The sequence below is a fragment of the Lactuca saligna genome, chromosome 3, assembly GCF_052625555.1.
Source record: "Lactuca saligna cultivar CGN05327 chromosome 3, ASM5262555v1, whole genome shotgun sequence".
Taxonomy (NCBI): Eukaryota; Viridiplantae; Streptophyta; class Magnoliopsida; order Asterales; family Asteraceae; genus Lactuca; species Lactuca saligna.
In genome coordinates, this window is record NC_136419.1 from 199,303,547 (window position 1) to 199,318,978 (window position 15,432).

The window sequence follows — 15,432 nt, forward strand, 5'->3', positions numbered from 1 at the left end:
ATATGAAGAATCATAAGATCCACTAGTTAGAGGATGAGTCACTTACGTTTTTGAAGCCTTTGGAGAGTTCTTTTATGAAGATTCTAGAGAGAGAAAGTGGTAGAGTGCAGCCAAATGAAGAAAAGGGTGAAAGAGTGGAGGTAGCCTCATATTTATAGGGGTGGGTGACCACCACCCTAAGTGTGCAGTTGTGGGGTGGTTGTGCAGCCGTACACTCCTCCCACGAGGGTGTATGGCCCGAATGTTGTGCTAAGACTTGGAATAACTCAACCCAGACCCCAAATATTGATTGTACCAGGCTTAGAATACTTTAACAAACCCATAAAAGGTGTTAAAAGGTGACAAAATCGAGTTTAAAATTGATAGAATTAACCAATTATACAAGATAGAAGTTATGGGTTGTCACATCATCCCCCGTTAAAGAGAATTTCATCCCGAAATTCAAGAATTGAGGTACAAATCATGGGTTTGGAAAAAGATGGGGGTATTTTTGTTTCATTGAATCCTCGCGCTCCCAAGTGACTTCAGGTTCCCGCTTGGCATCCCAGCGAACCTTCACTATCGAGATGCAACTTTGTTTTGTTTGTTTGAACTCCCAATCCATGATTTTAACTGGTTTTTCCATGAAGTTGAGGTTCTCGTGGATTTCAATCTCATCAAGAGAAATCGTAAGGGTCTCGTCGGATAAACACTTCTTAAGATTCGAGACGTGAAAGACGGAATGGATGTTACTAAGCTCTTGAGGTAAACGAAGTTTGTATGCTATGTGACCGATCCTAGAAAGGATCACGAATGGTCCTATGTATCTCGGATTTAGCTTTCCAGGCTTTCAAAAGCGTATCATGCCTTTCTAGGGTGAGACCTTCAGCAGAACATGGTATCCAACTTGGAACTCCAAGTGTTTTCGTCGTTTATCGGCGTAGCTCTTTTGTTTGTCTCGTGAGGCTTTTAGTCATTCCTGGATTTGTATGATCTTTTCTGTAGTTTCACAGATGATCTCTGGGCCTGTGAGAGGGCTGTCCGGGACTTGTCCCTTGACTAGCTGCGTGTCACACCCCTAAAACCAAAGCGGAAACATTTCCAGGGCGGACTCCACGTTGAGTATCAAATCCAATGCACATAGTAAGTAAAGTAAACAACCATTACATTACATATATAAATTTACATATGATCAAAGGTAAAGTTGTACAGTGTTATACATATGTATATATAAAAAAAAGCAAGACGTGTCTTCAACGCACTCCATCTTCGTCAAAAAGGAATCATCGGGTACCTATCTAATGCGGACCTGAGAATACAAGCATTTTGAAAATCAGCATAACGCTGGTGAGTTCATAACCGGTTTTGTTTTGTGAAAATGTACGGGTTTCCTTTTGGTTTCTGAAAATGTTACGACCCAAGAAAATCCCATATTTTCTTAAAAGTAATGTTTGGTTAAATGTTAGGTTACATGGTTCTGGTTATGTTCAACTGTGATCCCAGGAAAATCCCATATTTTCCTAATGTGAAAGATGTATACTGAAAACCTGATTATCCTTCTAAAGTGCATGCTAGTTTACCAACCCAAAATGTAATGTAAAAGATGTATACTGAAAATGTATTAGTTTTAACACGTTTATAAAACTAATAAATATCAAGTAGACTAGTTGCTAAACCCATTATTACTAAAATGTAAATCTCTGTTATCCAAATTGCGAGTTCCATAACCATACAATAGACTAATTAGGGCAATAAATAGTCCATCACCCTATATGACTTACATCACCCTTGAACCTTTCGGTTCGGCTGTAGCTAGCAGCCAGGTGCGGGGTAGTCAACCCCGTATAGGTCTAGACACTCAATTCATGCTCCCTATCTAAGAGATTCTGGTTATAGAGGCGGTCCTCCACTCGCGTATCTCTGTGGAGTGTTCACCGAGGACGTGTCTCTAATTATAGGATTAACAAATTTACTAGTAATAATACTAAAAGATCAAATGACTATCCTCCACTCTCGTATCTTTGTAGAGTGTTACCGAGGACAAAACCATATTCAAATGTTATGCTTTTAACTATTATAATGTGGGAAAACATTTGTGAAAATATAAATACAACAATTTATAATGTAATTCACAAATAACATGATCATGTGTCCTGTAAGTTCAAACGGTTGTTTATTACGACTGTTCATATATAATATGAAACACAATGTATATAAAACAGTTTTGAGTACAAGAATCACTTGTACTTTGCTTGTATTCCCCCTGAAAACAGTGAAAAAATTGAAAATGGGTAGGGGTATGAACTTACCAGACGAGAAAACGTGTCGGTTTGGATGCTATGTGTCAGTTCGGGGCTTGATAACGCGCGAGGTTCCTATGTAATATGAAATGATATGCAGTTGTATGTAATTAGACTTTGAACCACTAATTAGACATGAATATGCACTCCAAGACGTGAAAACACTTCAATTCAAGTGTTAGGAGTGATCCGGGTAGCATCTAAGGGTGTGTAGGGCCTAAATAAGGAGTTTACTCTTCAAGAGTAAACTCCTTAAGGAGTTTATGGCCCATTTACCATATCCCCATGATTTTATGGCTAGAAACTCATGGGTGGTGGTTTCTTGGATGTCAAATGGTCATACAATGCACACTGGAAGGTTCTAGGGTCGATTCCATGGCTTAGGAAGTGATCGGGACTTGAAATGGCCTTGGGAAATGAGTTTACAGTCTAACGAGATGCTCTTAGGGAGTTTACTACCTTAAACTGATGAGTTTACAACCGTAAATCATGTTTGTCCATGAATCAAGGGCTTAGGTGGTTGTAAGTTAATCACATGTGATTCTAGTCCAACATACAAGCCATTCAAGGTGATAAGGGCACTTAAACACCCATTTGAAGAGTTTATGGTCTAAGAGGATGATTTTACAGTCTAAGAATGTTCTTGGACTGTAAAATCTAGTTTTTCCCATTTAATGATGTTTTGGTGCATCACATGAAGGTTTATGAGGTTCTACACTCCCATGGAAGCATTTTGAAGGTGTTTAAGGGCATTTTGACTCATTAACATGAGTTTATGGTCCATGAATGAGGGTTTACGGTCCAAGAACATGCTTGGGCTGTAAAATCATGTCCATACATCATATGATATGATTTTGGGGTCCTAAGCTCATGCGTTGCAAGTTTCTAGGCCGAATCTAAGCCCTAAAAGTGTTTTGGAGGGGTTTTGAGGCTTCAAAACCCTCATATGAGGCGTTCACGGTTTTGGGAGGGTCCCCAAACCGTAAACACATGTTCATATGTGTTTTGGGTGATTTCAACAAGGATTTGCATGTTATACAAGTTAAACAACAAGTTTAGGATGGATTGCTTACCAAAAGGTGCTTGAAATGAGGATTTTTGGACCACTTTCGAGTTCTAGAGAGAATGTAGAGAGAGAAAGTTTTTAGAGAGAGACTAAAAGCCTCAAAATGATGTCACTGAATCCCTTATATAGGGGTTGAGTTTGTGGCCCAGAGGAATTCTACCCGATACTGCCGTTGGACGGTGCTTTTGGCCGAACCCGATAAATTTGCCGTAATCACGATTTAGATGAAAATAATAATTTTCCAAGCAAATATGGAAAATATTTTAATGATTATAACACATCCCGACATTTACGAAATCAAAATAAAAGCCGCGATAAAATTAATTTAACGCAAAGGTTAACGGAACGAATTTAATACGACGGTTTTATTTGACGGGAACGGTTTTAGTGACGGAATAAATTACAGGTTGTCACACTCGACCCACCGTCGTTGTCTCATGTTGAACTCCTTTTGGTTGAAAATGTGTTGCAGGCTTTTGTGGTTTGTAAAGATAGTGCTCTTTGTACCGTAGAGGTAATGTCTCCAGATCTTTAGGGCAAACACAACTGCTCCTAGTTCAATATCGTGGGTCGTGTAGTTGACCTCATGTGTCTTCAGTTGTCTGGAGGCATAGGCGATGAACTTACCTCGCTGCATCAGAACACATCCGAGCCGTTGATACGATGCATTGGAATAGACTACGAAGTCTTCTATCCCTTCAAGGAGGGATAGTACTGGTGCGGTGTACAAGGCTCATTTGAGCGTTTGGAACGCTCTCTCCTACTTCTCTTCCCAGTCAAAGGCCACGCCCTTCTAGGTTATTGTTGTAAGAGGGTTCGCTATGTGGGAGAAGTTCTGAATGAACCTGCAGTAGTAGCCAGTGAGGCCTAGAAATTGATGAATTTCTATAGGCGTCTTTGGTGCTGAGCAGTTCTCAATGGCTTTGATTTTGGAAGGGTCCATGTGTATTCCCTCTTCGCTAACCACGTGCCCTAAGAATTCGACTCTTCGAATCCAAAATTCGCATTTCGAGAACTTCGCATAGAGCTTCTCCGAACGTAATGTTTCGAGGACTTGTCGCAGATGTTGACTATGTTCCTCCTTACTACGAGAGTAGATAAGTATGTCATCGATGAAGACGATGACAAACTGATCCAAGTAAGGACAACACACCCGATTCATTAAGTCCATGAATATTGTGGGTGCTTTTGTTAATCCGAACGGCATCACTACGAATTCGTAGTGCCCATAACAAGTTCGGAAGGCTGTTTTCGGAACATCTCCCCCAACACTCGTAATTGGTGATATCCGGATCTTAAGTGGATTTTTGAAAAGAAGTTCTCCCCTTGAAGTTGATCAAATAAATCGTCGATTTGAGGCAACTATTAACGATATTTGACGGTAAGTTTGTTGAGCTCCTTGTAGTCGATGCACATACGAAACGATCCGTCTTTCTTCTTGACGAAAAAGACTGGAGCTCCCCAGGGTGAGAAGCTTGGTCTTATAAAGCGCTTGTTGAGCAGTTCGTTAAGTTGACATGACAATTGTTGCATCTCTGCAGGTGCTAGACGATAGGGCGATTTGGCTACGTTGGTAGCACCTGGAACTAAGTCGATTCGGAACTCAACTTGACGTTGCGGAGGTAATCCTGAGAGTTCTTCTGGAAAAATGTCGGGAAATTCGCGTACTACTGGAATGTTCTGAATGTCCTTCGTTTCTTGGCTCACATCGACCATATGAGCAAGGAATACTTGACATTCCTTTCGCAAGAATTTCTAAGCTTGAATGCTCGAGATAATATGAAGGTTCGTGTTGGGTTTATCGCCGTATACTATTAGGGTTTCGCCAGATGGTAGATTTAGGCGAACAACCTTTTCGTAACACATGATGTCGGCACGATGAGAACTCAACCAATCCATGCCGATAATGACGTCGAAGCTTTTAGTTGAGACTGATATGAGATCGATCGAAAAAGAATGGTTATCCAATGTTAGGGTACACCCTATGAATATATTGTTAGTGCTCTATGTCTTGCCATTATCCATTTCTACAGTGAACGGTTCTTTAAGTGCTCGTGATTTTCGCTTAAGTAATTGAGAAAATTTTTGGTTCACGAAACTTCTTTCCGCTCCACTATCAAAAGGAATGCATGCATAAGCGTTATCGAGGAGAAACATACCAGTGGCCACTGTAGGGTCAGCAATTATGACATCCCCAATTTTCACGGCTAGAAAAGACCGATTTTGTTTATGCTTTATAAAAATCAGAGTACTTCATTTCATAAAATTGTTGCAGAATTTGTTCCCAGAAAAACACGATAAATACGTTATCAAAACATTTTCAAAGAAACGTATTTTATTCATTTTAAAATGTTTGGGATGTCATCGTCAATACAGAAACATAAGCATAAACGGAACTTACATTTATTTACACTAGTGATCTACATCTCTTTAATCTCTCAGTGTAATGTGACTTCGTATCAACACCTGTGATATAAATAAACTGAGTGGGTCAGGTTGGGAAACCTGGTGAGTACATAGGGTTTTCAACCCACAATATTATAATTATTATGTTTAAACAATCAAACAATCAAACAATCAAACAATCAACCTAATTACCCATCCCCATCATCTTCTTTACTCTTAAGGATTTAACCTAAGAGTCATTTATCATGCATTCGTTTATTCCAAAGTCCCTTACTTCCAGGGTTATAGGACTGGCACTAAGTCCATAGCTGCCAATGTTCGTTCGTAAAGCACTAATTCCATAGCTGCTATAGTCTATTCATCGGGTACTAAATCCATAGCTACCAGTGTTTATCTAATAGGTACTAATTCCATAGCTACCAATTCCTTAACAGGTACTAAATCCATAGCTACTGGTGTTTGCCCAATAGGCAGTTGGTCAATAGTTGCCGATGTTTATTAGTTAGGCACCAAGTCTATAGCTGCCAATGTTTACTCACATCATCTTTTATCTCTCATCATTCATCTACCCGTATCATACCCAACATATTCGTGTATATAAAATACGTACACAGTTTAAATCATCTAAAACATGTATAAAAAATGTTCATCCAACATAGACAGCAAGTATACAGATAATATACACACATAGCATGTAGTTTATATAAAATACTTCATATCTATGTATAAGATGAAAGTAACTATGGACAACAATTCGTTACTCTTAAAACAATTATCCCTTGACGAAACCTAGTATCATTACCACTAGAGTTTAGTCTAACGCTTGACGAGACAAATTTAATAGTCTAGCTATTATTACTATTATATAAGCATTAAATAACACTCAATATAACTCATAATAATAACCCAAATAATTATTTTAAGGTCCTAATAATGTTATTATAATTAAATAAAATCTATATTAGATATAGTATAGGTGTAGCTTACTTACAACGGATTTCTATTAAAAACCAGGCTTCGCTGGAGCAGCGTTTCCGAGCCGAAAGCTTTTCTTCTCGGAGCCGTCGGGCACTCCGGGGCTTTCTTCTCGTGATAGGGAGGTTTCCTAGACTTGGGAGGGGTTTAGGGAGGTTAGAGAGAAGTTAGAGAGAGAAATAAAGGTTTGAAGGTGTGAGGAAATTATGAAGAGTTCATCTCTTATTTATAGGAATTGTATAGTAAAGTAGTCTCCAAGCTTCGTCCGTAACTTTTGCATACGAGCTTCGTTTTTGTCTGTATTTATACCGTTGAGTTCATATTAATGAGATCTTCAACTTTCATTTAGACCCCGTTGGCTAATTCTCATTCTATCTCGGGTTTACAAAACTGTATCGAATTCGTCGCGCTCGAAAAGTAGAGACTAAGCTTCGTCCATAACTTTCGCATACGACCTCCGTTTTTGTCTGTCTTTTTATCGTTTAACTCCTATCAAAGATATCTTCATTTAGCGTTTATCTTATTCTGGCTAAAAATCGACCGATCTAAAATTCAGTTTTCGGGCTGGGCACTACTATGCTAAATCTTAGAAAAATCATAACTTCCTCATACGAAGTCAGATTTGGATGTTCTTTTTATGCACACTATCGGTTTAACATATACTACAACTTTCGTTTAGATCGCTAAGGCTAAATCTCGATCTATCGTAAATTCACTATTTATGCCTCCCGGTATCGTGTTGGTCCGTCACGAAACTTCGACGGGTCATAACTTTTTAGTTATAACTCGGATTTTGACGCTCTTTATATGTACGGAAACCTTGTAACATATAATAAAACTTGGTTGAGATTATTTATTCTTAATAATATTTTGTTGAAAAGTCGTTTTCGACCCCTATTGCCTCTAAATTGACTAGCCCGGATCTGCGGGCGTTACAGCAACCGCTTCCTCATGGCCTATGGCTAGAACTCTTGCCGCTCCACCACCAAACCCTTCCTTCGGGCAGTTTCTTTTGAATTGGCCTACCTCGCCATATCCGTAGCAAGTTTGGCCCACTCCAGCACCGGGGACTTGGTTGATTGGCTTCGCCGGAGCTTTATAGAAACGGGATGTGTGCCCCTTTCCGTTGCAGTTCAAACACTACATCACACGGCAGGCACCGACATGATGGAAGTTGCATTTAGGAAAACTTACAGAATACTGCTTTACCGGAGCAGCAGCGGCAGGTGCTATCGCAGCATGCACTGCCACGACCTACTGCTTTTTGGAAGCCTTAGCTTTTTTCTTGTCATCCCAGAACTTCCGCTTGGATTCAGTGGTTCTTGCAGGTTCTGAGATAGTCAGGGTAGTTGTTGCGGCCGGGGTACGAACTGCATGGTCTATGAGCCGCTGTGCCAATCGCTTGGCACTATCAAATGTAGTGGGGTGTGATGCCAAAACATTTCCCTGGTATGGGGGCACCAGTCCCCATATGTAACTATCGATCTTCTTTCCCTCTGAAAGAATCATGTTGGGACAGAGGGCCACCAGTTCACAGAACCTGGCGGTATAGGCGACTACGTTGGAGCCCTTCATGGTTAGGCTCCAAAGCTCTTCTTCCAGCTTTTGGATCTCGCCCCTCGGGCAGTATTCCTCAATCATGAGGTCTTTCAAAGTTTCCCAGCCCATCGCATTAGCCACTATATGAGATAGTGACTTAACATGGCCATTCCACCATGTTAGGGCTTTAGTTTTGAAGGTGTAAGCAGCATACTTCACCTTGCTCTCCTTGGAACAAGAGCAGGTTTTGAAAATCGATTCGGTTTTCTCGAACCATTGCGAGAGGGCAATGACTCCACCAATTCCTTTGAAGGACAATGGCTTGCAGTTCATGAAGTCCTTATAGGAGCACTCTCTCGAGCGCACAGAAGCTTCAACTTAAATAGACTGAACAGGGGTTCCTCCTCCAGTGGAACGAAATGAATGATATTGAGCCATGGCTGTAGCCATAGCCGCAGCTACGACATCATTTAAAGTTGTCGTGTCGAACTGAGGAGTAGGTGGTTGAGGAGGTGGAGGAGGTGGTGTTTCGTTAGTAGGGTTTCTCCTTGGATTTATGCGAGGCGGCATCTTTGATCTATAAGTTTATGAAGATGAAAGCATTGATAAGAATTCAATGGAAGAATTTATGAGAATGACTCACGGACTAATTCCTCATAGCCCAACAATACGATTGAATGTAGATCTAAAACTAATAGATGGTCACATTTGGATAATAATTCCCATAAGATTAGTTACTGGTCAATATTACTGGGATTACAGATGTAACAAGTTCGGGAAAAATGACCTACAGTAAGAGGCCTTACATCAAGCAAAATAGGAAAATTTTGATAGAATTACAACCTAACCAAGACCTAACGGGCCTATGATTTACAAAGATAGGGAATTAGACCAAAGTTTTACATAACTAGGTTATATCCAAAAGAGAGAAGTCGATGAGAATCTATCGGCGATGAGAACTACCAGAGTGAGTTCTTGATTCCGACAGGAGACGTTCTATGTCCCTCATGCGCCTATCATCGCTTGTTTGCTGAGCTCGAAGTTCTCTGACTCCAGCTCGGATTTCAGCGAGTTCCCTCCGAAGAGTTGCATTGTGAACCAGAGCCCTTTCGTGAGCATACTCTAGTTGGCGAATGCGGACAGTGTTAACGCCAGAATTGGAATCAATCTCCAAGAGTCTACTGATAGTTGATTGACCCAGTATCGTGTTCCGAGAAATCCTACGAACCATGACAGGTAGGACCCTGTCAGCAGAACCTCCCTCAGTGAGGTTGTAGAAACTTTTGTCTCCATTGTAGGGAATAGGTTGACCCTGTTCCTGGCTCCATGTATTCAAGTTCTTTGCCTACAGAGGTGTGGGTCCTTGAAATGTGGGTCAGGGGTTGTTATTCGGGGCTTGACCTACTTGAGGTAGGTTGTTGACTTCCTGTTCGAAGTCAGATCCATCCGAGAAGCCTTCTGCTTGATGATCATCCAAAGGGATTTGATGCTCATCATCGGACTCTTCTTCAAGCCATCCAGCATTGCCGTTGGGTGGAAAGTACGGGTCGTCATGATGATGGAATCCAACCATGATATCAATGCGAGAAAAGGGGTAAGGAAATAATTAATAGACGGACTAACTAGAGAATTATAAGGTGATCTTTATCAGTTACTCCTATACTTGTCTAGAGCATACCAATAAAGACCATTAATTCTCAGATAAGTAATTATAGTAACACAAAATACTCCTATAGTATTTTAAGTTTAATGTTATGTTCTACTGTTCTCATTGGGGTATTGTTGGTAAGATTTTAGACTTGTTGCAACCACACATCTACACTTAGGCACATGCTAGTCAACCCTCGGATAATATAGTTGATCAGGCTATACCTTCCCATTTTTGACTATATGTCTCTAAGTCCACCTGTGTTGCCCAACAATCGTAATTCTTTTGTATTGTCCTAGTGACACTGATTTTAGTATGAATGTAGGTACGTATACTTAATTAAATATTTTATTATTTAAAGTATAAACTCTTTAGCAGAATATTTTAATCCCGCTTGTGTTTATAGTTCGTATATCTTTTATGGGTTGATACTCTCAATTCACTATAAACAATGCTCTGATACCAATCTTTCACACCCCAAAACCATGAATGGCATAAATATTCTGGGGCGGAGGAGGTCATGTATAGTATCACAACAATGAATAGTAGTAAAGAAGCAACAACATCATCCATTGCATTAATAATATAATTTCATACATGTGTGTTCTGTCAAAGTTATAGACACCAAAAATATACATATCAAAATAAAAGATGAGTCTTGAACGAACTCCATCTTCTCAAAATCCCGACACCTGTACCTGTCTAGTGGTGACCTGAGAATACAAGTTATTTTGAAAGCGAGTATCAGCTTAATGTTGGTGAGATCATAAGTATATTAATGTCTGAGTTTGTATGAAAACATTTGTAAGATGTTCCTGTAAGATGTTTTGTACAATGTTTTGTATAATGTTTGAACTCCCCTAGAAAACCCTATGTTTCCTACTAACTGTAGCCTTCTACCAAGGCATCTCGTGTCTGTGTGTATGTCTCTTGTTAGAGTGTGTGTTTTTCCCAATTCTGACTATCATTAACCAAAAATATAGTTACTACATTACCATGCATCGTGTGAATATTCACGAAGTGAATGTAATGGGAAAATATTATCTTACCGTAGTATTTGTAATAAGTGACTACCGTGGTACTAACTACCTTAAAACAAAAGGTGTTCCAAGTAACATGTGATCGACCTGTATCCTGCTACCGACTCTAGTAAAACGACGATGTAAGACGCCGTAAGAAATGACATTTGGCACCCGTAGACTTGCAAGTCCCACTGTAGCGAGCAGCAAGGTATAGGATAGTCAATCCAGTATAGATCTATACGCAAACTCATACGCTTCCCTATTAAGGAGATTCAGGATACAAGAGCGGTCATGGCAGGAAGTGCCATGACCCGCTCAATGGTTCACATAACTGCATGAATGTATATGTAATAAATGTGCTAACTGAAAGTGTAATCTTTCTCTGTCTAGCCTGTATGTACTGAAATGTTCTGTGTGTGCTAGCTGTAATGTATGTTCTCTCTATCTAGCATGTATAGTAATGTACTGTGTGTACTAGTTGTAATGTATGTTATCTCTTTATCTAGCAAGTATAGTAATATACTATAAGTACTACTCGAACTGACTCATGAATGAACTGACTCCTTGTATGTTTCATTGTTCTAGTAATAGTATTAGTATCCTCCTGTGCTACCCCTATGGTAACTTACTAGTGATGTAACTGGTACGTATAAGCTGTTGGATTAATGTCTAAGTCCATAACTATAATTGGTAAGACTTGACCCGACCCGGCATGGTCCATTTGGGTTGCATACCATCATGCACTTGGATAGACTATAATGAGAGAAATAAGACACTTATGGTTATTAATATATTATAAGTTCTAGTATATTAATAATAAGAATAATAAGATTATTTAATTAGTATTGATCAAGAGTTAATCTAGGATTAATTAAGTGATCAAAAGAAGACTAATTAAATATATGGGTTGATTGTGTAAATCATCCATACTTATATAGTGGGCTAATGCTCCATGGATAATCAAGTTGGGCTAAAACCCATAGGATGGTCCATGGATGCTCCATGGTGTATTTGAACCCATGGATCCAAGGAAATGGAAAGCCATGACAATTAAGGATTTACCCTAATTGTAACACTATATAAAGATATTATTCTTGACAAAATCGGCCACTAGAATCACATTAGAAAGTGAAGAAGAGGGCTAGCCGATTTCATGAAGTGTAGAACTCTCTCAAGTTATTCTAAGTGTTTTGACGATTGTGATTCCATTTGAGGCTTCCACACTATTGGGGCTAGGCACTCAAGCTTCATGAAGACATTCTACATCAAAGAGGTATGTATTCTATCTTGTTACACTCATTGTTTTGTATGCTGGATTAGGATAATACCTTGGATGTTCTTATTTGCATGTATTATTCTAGAGAAAACATAGATCCAAGGTATTTAGGGTTGCATGTACACTTAGGAGTGTTAGAATGCTCAAAACCCAACAGTGGTATCAGAGCCTAGGCTTGTTTTCTTGTTATACCTGCAATAGAAGCTTAAAAAAATCGAAAGTGTTGTTGTTTGATCATCAGAATCGGCGAGTCCATCAAGGGACTCGGCGAGTCCATGCCTAAAAATTGATCAAAACGATCCAACTCGCCGAGTCGGTTCATGTACTCGACGAGTTGGACCCCAGACAACATATTTTCGAGGTTTTTGGCTAGAAATGGACTAGGAACATTACCCTAAGTTGTTTTTGAACTTATAAACTTGTTTTTTAATGTGGTAATGTTCATGATAATCCATTTTCAAAGATAATTGTCAATAGATTCATGTTTTGTATTAGTTTAAGGTTTAGACTAATTACATGAGAAAGTTTGATTTGAATTATCTTGTTCTTATGAGTTGCTTAGATTAATAGAAAAGTTAATTGAAATAGTTGTTTTCAATCCATTTTAATCTAAGAGTTGAGTATAAAATGTGTTTGTGTAACTTGTCCTCAAGTTACATGAAGAGTCACATTAAAGACTCATAAAACTCATAAAAGTTGGTAATGGTTACAAAATGAAGAGTCTTGTGTCATTGAATTTTTTTTTATGACTCCATAACTTGTCCTCAAGTTATGGAAGTTCAAGAGTCACTTCATTAATAAATAAATAAATAAATAAAGTGTAACCTTAATTAATTCCATAAGTTATAAAAATAAAGAAAAGTTAATTCTTTTATTAGTTTAAAGTCTTCCATAAGTTATGGAACTTGAAGAGCTTTTTGGATTAAAACTACTTTAAACACATAAGTTATGGAATTAATTAGTTTTGAATAGTTTCAAAACTTGCCCTCAAGTTTTGGAATTTGAAAAGTTTTCACTTATGAATACTTTAATTCCAAGTTAGCCCTTAGAATTCTAAAGAGTTAAAATTCAACACTTATACTATTTATAACATTAATGGTTAATTATTATATATATGTATAAGAACAAGTCGTTTTACCGTTAGTAGGCCTCATTCACGAAACCGATCTATAAGGTGGGTATAAGGTTGTTGCCTATAAAATGGCGACTTAATGGGTGTATACTCTCACCCACCGCTTGCTTGACTGGTGGAGGGTCGTTAGCCGAACGGGTAGGACAATGACTTTAAATTCTCCCTTCATTAAAAGTATTAATGATAAATACTAAGTAACTAAAATCTTAATAATTCCCAATCTTAGTTACTTTAGGAAAAATGTGAATTTGGTGCTAGCCCATGGAATTCACACTTTGTACCTTACCAAGTCGTTGGTGGAGCGTGTGTGGTTAACCGGCACACTAACTTGGACTAGTAAGGACCACGAAGGGTGACTTAATGTTTGTCATAGATCAATGGAGCGTGTGTGGTTAACCGGCACATTGATTAGGTGATAATATTAAGGGTACCAAGTGAATTGGTATGGTTATTCACACCTTGTTTTGTGATCCTCGGCATCCCAGTCACAAAATTTGAGAGGGCACACTCGAGATTGAACCATGCCATTGAAAAGTTCAATGAATCTCAAAAGATCTAGGAATTTCAAATCCAATTAAAACCTAATACATTATTTCGTTTTTCATGGTGGAAATTGGTGAATCGTCATTCTCCTACCTTCAAATATTTTATAGCTTGGATTACGGCATCCCTCTTCCAAATTATAAAATATTGTGTTGGGTCCTAGCCTTAATATTTCATATTGGGTGTCATATTAAGGACTTTAAATCAACTATCTTGAATATCTCCCAAAACATGTCTGGTTTAGACATTTATGATCTTCCCGAATCTCTTGAAGATGATGTTCCTCAACATCATGCTTCACTTCCTCTATCTCCTCCAATTATTCTCCCTACCCCACAAGTTCTTGAAAAGTTTAAGGTCACTCGAACCCTATTGGCAAGTAAAGGTCTTGATGTGGTCACATCTTGGAGATGTAGTCGCATATTGACAAGCCGGGAGAGTTGGGTGTCAAAGTCTCGTGAAAGTTGGATGTTCAATCACTTTCTTAGTAACATAGTGAGTCTCTTTGGGACTACTATGAGACAGATTATGACATGACCCTTAATGATGTTATTTATTTGCTTGGTTTTGTGGAATCAGCAATGACTTGGAACACTAGTAAAGCAAATTTTATTAGAAGATCAACTTCCCAAACCTTAAATAGACATTGGCAATGGTAGCATTGGATATCTAGAAAAAGCATTTCTCTTCCCAATGGAAAGGGATCGGCCATAGTCAACTCGATTGACCAAATGGTAAAGAGAAAGGCTAAGTCTGAGATAATCTCATGTGCCATTACCAAAGGGTCCATGTGTTTTGTGGCCAAAGGAAGGGGCATTGGTTGCGAAGCTGCCCGATTCACCTGAAAGGTCATAAGGTTGATCAAGTCAAGAGGTTTGACTCTACTTCGGGTAAAATACACTGTCTAACTATATTAAGTTCCTATTTGGAGATTCTTATTACATAATGTGAATGGGTCACATGCTGATGTTTTAAGAATCAAAGAAAAGATAGGAAGCTTAAAGTAAGTATATGCTGATTCTGATTGCGAAGGTGGGTTTCGATCGCATGGTTCGGTAATCAGAATTTTGAGCTGTTGCTTAAGAATTATTATATATTGCTTATGAACAGATAACAACAAGGTTTTCATGTGGATTGTAAGGATAAGTTTTTTCGCAAAGTTTTAAAATAAAAGAAAAAAAAGGTTTTAATTTTATTTATTTTAAAAATATCCTTACAATGGCATCTGTGGAAAATTGTTGCTTACATGTTTCCAGTAATAGCAATATTGGAAAGTGGATTTGATTCTTTCATTTGTGGTAGTGTCTGAATTTACCAAATGAAGAAAGTTTTTCATCACCCAAGTTTCAATTGGACAGAAACTTGGAATCATACAAGTTGTATTGTATGATGAATGAGAATTTTCATCTTTGAAAATTAAGACTAATTCTTTGATCACATGTATATGTGAGTCAATTGAAGGACAAAGGAGTTAGGTACACTGGGTGTGCACTGGTCAAGGTCCACCACAAAGATTGATTTTTCATGATTTACTAAAGATTAGTAA